We start from the raw sequence: 9,523 nt of genomic DNA, 5'->3' as shown, positions 1-9,523 counted from the left end.
GACACATCAGAGCAAGTCCTGCAGAGGCCAGAAGGATGGTTGGGACGTGGAGCACATTATGAACAGAGATACTGAGAGAGTATTATTTGAGAAATGGTTCCGAGTGAAAGACTGGAGTGCTGGACCCAGGCCAGCTGGTGGGATCTCAATCAGTATTTGTTCGAACACAGCCATGAGAACGTGATCTTGTTGGAGGTGTCTGACAATGGCCTTCACTGAGAGACCAACTGCGGCAAGAGCTATGGGACTTGTGTGTAACAAGCGTCAGTAGGAAAGTGGCTCCATTTATATTTAGAAACGGTGATGGAGTTGGGTATTGATGGGCCACGGAGGAGGATAGAGGTAACCATGCAGCAGTGGTCCCTAATTGTGGCTGGGGTATATGACCAGACATGGAAATGAGCATTGTCTGGGAATTTGTGGGGAAAATTTCCCTTCTGCAGCTTTCTGAGGGTGTGCAGGGAACACGGCATAGATCTTGCCCCTCAGTCCCGGTCCTTTCGTACCTTACTTGCTTCACCATGACCCCTGGGTCTGCACCAGGACCACCCTGCTGTGTGCCCCCACCCTGCACACCCACACAGCTGAGCTCTCACTGGTGTTTCCCTCTCCCAGGCCCTTCCCAGCCCAGCCCCCCCAGCTCTGCCCACCTCCCCTGCCCTCTCCCCAGCCCAGGCAGACACAGCAGCCCACGCTGGGCTGGCCCCATGCAATTGCCCACCCAAAGGGGGCTGCAGAGCTCTGGGCACTCACCCCATAGCCACAGCCTCTCTGAAAAGCACAGCATATGCTGGTGGGCAGAGAGGGGACTCATCCTGCCAGTCTGTCCCAGGGCAGGTGCCAGCCATGGCATGAGGACACAGAGGCCAGTGTCTCCCTGTGTCTTCTGCTCCTCTCTCACAGGGACCCTGATTGCCCACTCCTGGCAGCCCCTCGGGGCCAGTCCCTGTCCCCAGCACCAGGCTGCTGGCCTGGGGGCTCCCCAGGCACCTCCTGCTGCACCAGGGTCACAGCAGCCTGCCCCAGCTGGGGCATACACAGAGACATCTGCTCTCGCCCAGGGATGTGGTCTCAGGCATGGCCCTGAGCAGGCGGTGCTGCTGTGCAGGGCAGCGGTGCCTGAAAGCCCAGGGAGATGGTCCCAGGCACATCCCTCTTGGTCACCCACCATTCCCATGGGCACTGGGCACCCACACGCGAAGGCTCAACACAGGCCCATGCCCTAACACACTGCCCCATGCCCTCCTGCCCTGAGCCATGGGGAACCCAAGCCCAGCAGCATGGTCTTCTGGGGGCAATTCCTTCAGCCTATTCCTGAGCTCAGCTTTGGAAGAACCCAACCTCCAGACATGGGGACTGAGAAAAAACCCTTTTATTTTTCTTAGACTGCAAAGGCAAAACCAACCATTCAAGTACATGCAGTGGATCTTCCCAAGCCTGGTTCCACAGGGCCAACATAGCATAAGGAGAAGATTGGTTCTTTAAAAGAAAACCACTTAAAGGAAGAGTGATAGCTATACACCACACGTCGTGCAGAGATCAAGTGTTTGACTTCTTTCACAAGTGCCAAGGCTGCAGGCGTTAAAGGCCTTGGGGCTAAAAGATCTGTGTTTTTCTTTTTAAAAGTTGCAACAGAGGTAGCATTTGTTCATTAGTAAGGCCTAAATAAGGCCATAACCAATTCAGCATTTCTGCAAGCTTTTGGACATCATTCAAGGTCTTCACGTCCAGTTTCAATTTTATAGCTTGTGGAGACACAGTTGTATTCAGCACATTCATGCCCAGATGTTTCCAGGCTCTTGTCTCTGAACTTTTTCAGGAGCTACAATCAACCCAAACTCAGCCAAATTATGTCTGGACTCTTTCTCAACTGTCTCCAGCAGCTCTTCTGATGGTGCTGCTAGCAAAATGTCATCCATGCCACGATAACCGTAAACGTCCTGGTATTTGTCTGTCACTGAGCTCAGGGCTTGAGCTACAAACCACTGGCAAATGCTTGGCGAGTTTCTCGTGCCTTGAGGCAGCACGGTCCAGTGGTACCTTTTTGTGGGCTCAGAGTTATTTCTAGTTGGTGCTGTAAAGGCAAACTTGGCCTTGTCTTCTGGATCTAAAGGAATGGTGAACATACAGCCTTACAGATCAATAACTACAATGTCCCACTCCATTGATATCACGGTGGCAGACGGCAATCCCGGCTGCAAGGCCCCCACAGGGGCCATCACTGCATTCACTTTACGCAGGTCATGCAACAATCGCCATTTACCTGAAATCATTTTCATCACAAATACAGGGGTGTTCCACGGGCTATGACTCTTCAGTGTGGCCCGTGTTTAATTTTTCCTTAAGTAATTCATGCCGGGCACACAGCTTTTCCTGGGGCAGGGGCCACTGACCTACCCATACTGGTCTGTCGGTCAACCAAGTAGACCAAGGGGAGGCTGTTTCACTGCCTGCAGTACAGTGGCCCCAGTTAAAAATCCGTGGTGATCCCAACTCCCCGCTGTCCTAGACAATCTCGGCCCCACAAAGTGAGTGCTGTGGTGGCAACGTATGGCCGGACAGAGGCAGTCTGTCCTTCTTGTGTTTTGATCTGTATAGGTTTTACAGACAAGTAGCTTGTAGTCACGCCCCCCCGACCTACAACTCCCACTACGTTATTTACCAAAGGCCAATGAGGTGGCCAGTCCTTGCTCGATATGACAGTTACGTCTGCTCTGGTATCCAGAAGACTGCTCAACTTCACTTGTGCAGGAGTGCCTGCCGACAACGCCAGAGTGTAGGTCAGGTTGTGTCATTGTGGAGATGGTTCTTGTGTCCAAGAATCTTGAGGTATTCCTGTGGAGGCAAATCCTTCATCGACCCGCCATCTGGGCTCTGTTCGGGGAACACAGCTCTCAAAAGGCACAAGTTGAGCAAGGCATGTATTTTTTGGAATGTTACCAGGAGGCACAGGTGTAGAAACTAAGGCACATATTTGATCTGTAAAGTCTATATCACAAACACCAACATGGACTTGGTTATTTTGGACTTGATCTTACACTAGAGTGGACAACTGAGCCTGTTGCTGAGGGCTGGCATACTGCCCAGTACCCATCAACACGTCAGGCCCATTACCAAGCCAAAGATCATGCTGTGGAAGGTTCGTATTCTGCAGCCCTTGCTGTTCCCCCGCTGCCCGCCATGTGCCATGGAAGACCGCTAGTGGCACAGGTTGGAAAATGATCTGCACCACCTGAGAAATATCGAAAGGAGTCCAAGTGTCCATGGTAAGCAAATGTAACAATTGCATTGTAGCCGGTGAATTCACCTCGTAGTGAGAAACAGATTTTGCAAGTCCTGCACTATTTTCCAAGCAGATGCTGTATGAACCTTGGGATTACCAGCAGCCACGTCTCCTGTTATAACAGGATATGCATGCAGTGCCACAGTGGAAGGAGTAGTAACGTCAAGGAGCAGTCTACCTGTATGTTCTACTAAATTCCAGTTTCCCTCTTTCTGTACCGCATCTTTTACAGCCTGCCAAAATTGCCGAGGGCAGCGCGGCATTGCCATTACACTGGATACTGGATTTCTACCACCACCACATTCTTCACTGCCTCTGACTGATAACCTTGTTGTAGCTGGACATGACTCCCCATTTTTGGCATTTCCACCCTGCGTAGGCAGGGGAGGAGCAGAGGGGGCAGGCAGGAGGGGAGAAGAGGCTGGGGGAGGAGGGAGTGTGGGCTGCAATAAATGTCGGTGGGACTCAGGGGGGCAGGGATCAGTTCGCCAAGGTTTCTGCTCGTCGTCTTCATCCTCGGAATCACTACCGAACATAGGTCGATGCCGTTCGGCAGATTTGGGGGCTTTGGGACATTGAGGAGTGGTGACTGGTAAGGGGCATTGACTCTCCCCCTCCCCCACCACCTAACCCTCTTGTCTGTTGACTGAAGGGTGATCCAGGAGAGGTCTGGGTGATACATCCCCACTGACGTCTTGCTGACTTTTCAAGCCCCCCACAGCATCTCTAAGCAGTCCCCATGTAGCCAAAAGCCCCGACGCCTCTTTGTCCCCTTTCACCACAGCTTCTAACAGTGTTGATCGTAAATTCTCCCAGGTCGATGCACTAAGAGGAGTCACAGTGGACATCGGGGTCACCAATTGTGGTGATGCAAGTCAAAACAGACTCAAAAATGTGGAGTGGCTGGAAGAAAACTGGCAAATTATGAGCAATCCAGACCAAATAACTTGGTTGTAATACCAGGCCGCAGCTCTAACAAGCTGCAGGTGTTGTGAAGGACATGTGCAAGGCCAAGGGAGACAAAGAAACTGTGTATTCGCAGAGAGGTAAGAGACTTGGACTGAAAGATGAGAAAAAACAGGATGCCTGCACAAGGGGGGAGCAGCGTGTGGGCACCACACCAGAACCAGTCCTAGGGGAGGTGGAAGCGTGTGAACGAGTAGTTTTAACCGATCACCTTTTACATAACAAAGCGTGTGTAGTGTGTGTATTTTTAGCTGTAGAGTATAAATTGGTGTGAGTCTATTAATAAAGTGGCACTAACCTGATCACATTGGTCGTATTACTTGTGTCTGAGCCTTCTGCTTCAACAAGTGGCGCCCAAACAGGGACCCTCTCGTCCATGCTTCCAGGAGTGCAGAGGCGCCTCAGAGGGGGCGGAAGAAGCCGGCCGTAGCAGGCGCTGCCTCGGTGCCTGGGAAGATGCATGTGCGCAGCTGTTGGAATCTCGCCCCGATCAGGGGAGCGGTCAGGGAGGAGATGGGGTCCATGCTGAGCAAAGAAGAAGCGGCAGTGGTGAAGCTCCTCCAACATATCCTCTCTCAGAGAGGGTTATCTTATGATGAGGGAAGCCTGAGGAAGTTGCTGTCATGGGCTCGGCAGCGAGGGCTGATCCCCTCAGTGAGCGCGGCTTTTGCGTTAACAACTTGGGATAAGATCAGCGTGGCACTGTGGGAGGACATTAGTTCAGGCTCTGAAGAAAGTGGAAAATTCTCCACAATGTGGAGGTTGATTTTAGAGACTTTAAAAGAAATGAAAGTGGTCAGCAGACGATTGTATGATGCTGCCACGGAGGGGGACTCCAAGACAGGAACCCATTTAGCACCTTGGTGGCAAATTCTGACTACTCTTCACCAAGTGTGGACTAATTCTACTAACGGTGCCAAACCAGAGGAAGCTGTAAATTCCACCAACAGCGTGACTCTTCTCAACACACCACCAACGATGGCAATTCCGTCCACACCTCCTCTGCCCCGAAAGCTCCTGTCACTGATTGCAGCGACCCTCACAACACAGGACCAAATGCAGGAAAAGGACAACTCAGACAATGATTCCATTGACACTGATAAACCTTATGATCCAGGTCCTATAAATCCGGAAAAGAGGCTAGACCTCCCCCTCCACTCCCCCCCCGCCCCCCCCCCCGCCCCTGCCTCCCCCGCCCCCGCCTCCCCTGATGCATTGACTGTATTTTCAGAGAGGGTGAAAGGGGGTCTGAGGGATTGGTGGCAGGAATGCAAGTGGGAAACACTTAAACGAGGAGATTTGGGGGTCACTGTGGCATGTTCAGTATTTTGTCAGATAAATCAACTTCCAGAGTGGCAGCCTGTGCAATACAAGGCTGTTAAAGAGTTAAGCAAAGCAGTGTGGGAAGGGAGGATTCATAATACATTTGCTATGTCCCTTCTTGAAGCGATGGCAGAGCCTTGTACACTCACACTGCATGATTGGAAGTCATTGCTTTGTGTGGTACTAACTCTGATACAGTACATGATGTAGTTATCTGATTTTTGTGAGCTATGTGTAGTAGCCTTGATTGGAAACCTTAATCGGGGAATTGCTGTTAACTATGAGCAGTTGGCTGGAGAAAATAGTTGTGCCGATTCTGTGACCCAGGCAAGGTATCCCAGGGACAACTATTTGCAAATGAAGGAGATGGCTATTAAGGCAGTCAGGATGCAGGAGGCTGGGCCAGCCTCTAGTGAGTCATCCGCCACAGTCTTGCAGGGTCCTAAAGAGTCATGTACTAACTTTATTGATCGGCTTCAGAATATTTTGCAACACGAGGAAGCTCAAAGGTTGCTTTTAAAAGAACTAGCTAAGAAAATGCCAATAAAAAGTGAAACGGGCAACTTTCACAATCGCAACCCCAACATGTGTCAAATGGTTATAACCCAGAACTCACAGCAGACTGTAACTCTCAGGCTGAGTTCTGGAATGCAGCAAAGCGCATTTTTGCTTCTCTAATCTCTTCTGTAAGTATAGTGCACACTCTTAATTTGCTTAGTAAATTAGGCTGCTAGCTTGCTAAAGAAAGTGATACTAAAAGTATATATTTTTTTTCTAGCTTATTAACAGATGTCAATTCTGTCTGTCATATGTTGCTACAGAACCGAGTTGCTATTGATTTTTATTACTAGCATGGGGACACGAGTGTAAAGACTTTGATAGGATATGTTATGTGAATCTGAGCGGCCACTCTGAATCAATCCACAAAAGCATACAAAACTTAAAAGCCTTAAACAAATATCTGCAGCAGAGCCAGGGGTGGGATGCCTTTGGTCACTTCTCATGGCTGGGAAACTTTAGGCCATGGATCAAAAGTATTACAGGATTTATTATATTTATCTTTAACCACCTTATTGATGTTTGCCTTTTATCTCCCGTGCCTTTTTTCCTGTATTCAGTGTTTAGTTGATTGAAACATAAATCAGCTCATGGTCACCCAGCTACACACAGCCTTTGCCTCTTCGCAATTAACAAGCAAAAAAGAGAAGGATAGAGAATCACCAGTCACCACTCCTCAATGTCCCAAAGCCCCCAAATCTGCCGAACGGCATCGACCTATGTTCGGTAGTGATTCCGAGGATGAAGACGACGAGCAGAAACCTTGGCGAACTGATCCCTGCCCCCCTGAGTCCCACCGACATTTATTGCAGCCCACACTCCCTCCTCCCCCAGCCTCTTCTCCCCTCCCGCCTGCCCCCTCTGCTCCTCCCCTGCCTACGCAGGGTGGAAATGCCAAAAATGGGGAGTCATGTCCAGCTACAACAAGGTTATCAGTCAGAGGCAGTGAAGAATGTGGTGGTGGTAGAAATCCAGTATCCAGTGTAATGGTAATGCCGCGCGGCCCTCGGCAATTTTGGCAGGCTGTAAAAGATGCGGTACAGAAAGAGGGAAACTGGAATTTAGTAGAACATACAGGTAGACTGCTCCTTGATGTTACTACTCCTTCCACTGTGGCACTGCATGCATATCCTGTTATAACAGGAGACGTGGCTGCTGGTAATCCCAAGGTTCATACAGCATCTGCTTGGAAAATAGTGCAGGACTTGCAAAATCTGTTTCTCACTACGGGGTGAATTCACCGGCTACAATGCAATTGTTACATTTGCTTACCATGGACACTTGGACTCATTTCGATATTTCTCAGGTGGTGCAGATCATTTTCCAACCTGTGCCACTAGCGGTCTTCCATGGCACATGGCAGGCAGCGGTGGAACAGCAAGGGCTGCAGAATACGAACCTTCCACAGCATGATCTTTGGCTTGGTAATGGGCCTGACGTGTTGATGGGTACTGGGCAGTATGCCAGCCCTCAGCAACAGGCTCAGTTGTCCACTCTAGTGTAAGATCAAGTCCAAAATAACCAAGTCCATGTTGGTGTTTGTGATATAGACTTTACAGATCAAATATGTGCCTTAGTTTCTACACCTGTGCCTCCTGGTAACATTCCAAAAAATACATGCCTTGCTCAACTTGTGCCTTTTGAGAGCTGTGTTCCCCGAACAGAGCCCAGATGGCGGGTCGATGAAGGATTTGCCTCCACAGGAATACCTCAAGATTCTTGGACACAAGAACCATCTCCACAATGACACAACCTGACCTACACTCTGGCGTTGTCGGCAGGCACTCCTGCACAAGTGAAGTTGAGCAGTCTTCTGGATACCAGAGCAGACGTAACTGTCATATCGAGCAAGGACTGGCCACCTCATTGGCCTTTGGTAAATAACGTAGTGGGAGTTGTAGGTCGGGGGGGCGTGACTACAAGCTACTTGTCTGTAAAACCTATACAGATCAAAACACAAGAAGGACAGACTGCCTCTGTCCGGCCATACGTTGCCACCACAGCACTCACTTTGTGGGGCCGAGATTGTCTAGGACAGCGGGGAGTTGGGATCACCACGGATTTTTAACTGGGGCCACTGTACTGCAGGCAGTGAAACAGCCTCCCCTTGGTCTACTTGGTTGACCGACAGACCAGTATGGGTAGGTCAGTGGCCCCTGCCCCAGGAAAAGCTGTGTGCCCGGCATGAATTACTTAAGGAAAAATTAAACACGGGCCACACTGAAGAGTCATAGCCCGTGGAACACCCCTGTATTTGTGATGAAAATGATTTCAGGTAAATGGCGATTGTTGCATGACCTGCGTAAAGTGAATGCAGTGATGGCCCCTGTGGGGGCCTTGCAGCCGGGATTGCCGTCTGCCACCGTGATATCAATGGAGTGGGACATTGTAGTTATTGATCTGTAAGGCTGTATGTTCACCATTCCTTTAGATCCAGAAGACAAGGCCAAGTTTGCCTTTACAGCACCAACTAGAAATAACTCTGAGCCCACAAAAAGGTACCACTGGACCGTGCTGCCTCAAGGCACGAGAAACTCGCCAAGCATTTGCCAGTGGTTTGTAGCTCAAGCCCTGAGCTCAGTGACAGACAAATACCAGGACGTTTACGGTTATCGTGGCATGGATGACATTTTGCTAGCAGCACCATCAGAAGAGCTGCTGGAGACAGTTGAGAAAGAGTCCAGACATAATTTGGCTGAGTTTGGGTTGATTGTAGCTCCTGAAAAAGTTCAGAGACAAGAGCCTGGAAACATCTGGGCATGAATGTGCTGAATACAACTGTGTCTCCACAAGCTATAAAATTGAAACTGGACGTGAAGACCTTGAATGATGTCCAAAAGCTTGCAGAAATGCTGAATTGGTTATGGCCTTATTTAGGCCTTACTAATGAACAAATGCTACCTCTGTTGCAACTTTTAAAAAGAAAAACACAGATCTTTTAGCCCCAAGGCCTTTAACGCCTGCAGCCTTGGCACTTGTGAAAGAAGTCAAACACTTGATCTCTGCACGACGTGTGGTGTATAGCTATCACTCTTCCTTTAAGTGGTTTTCTTTTAAAGAACCAATCTTCTCCTTATGCTATGTTGGCCCTGTGGAACCAGGCTTGGGAAGATCCACTGCATGTACTTGAATGGTTGGTTTTGCCTTTGCAGTCTAAGAAAAATAAAAGGGTTTTTTCTCAGTCCCCATGTCTGGAGGTTGGGTTCTTCCAAAGCTGAGCTCAGGAATAGGCTGAAGGAATTGCCCCCAGAAGACCATGCTGCTGGGCTTGGGTTCCCCATGGCTCAGGGCAGGAGGGCATGGGGCAGTGTGTTAGGGCATGGGCCTGTGTTGAGCCTTCGCGTGTGGGTGCCCAGTGCCCATGGGAATGGTGGGTGACCAAGAGGGATGTGC

Source organism: Falco punctatus (assembly GCF_963210335.1).
Source record: "Falco punctatus genome assembly, contig: scaffold_33, whole genome shotgun sequence".
In the NCBI taxonomy this organism is placed as follows: Eukaryota; Metazoa; Chordata; class Aves; order Falconiformes; family Falconidae; genus Falco; species Falco punctatus.
Note: the sequence above shows the minus strand (reverse complement) of the source record.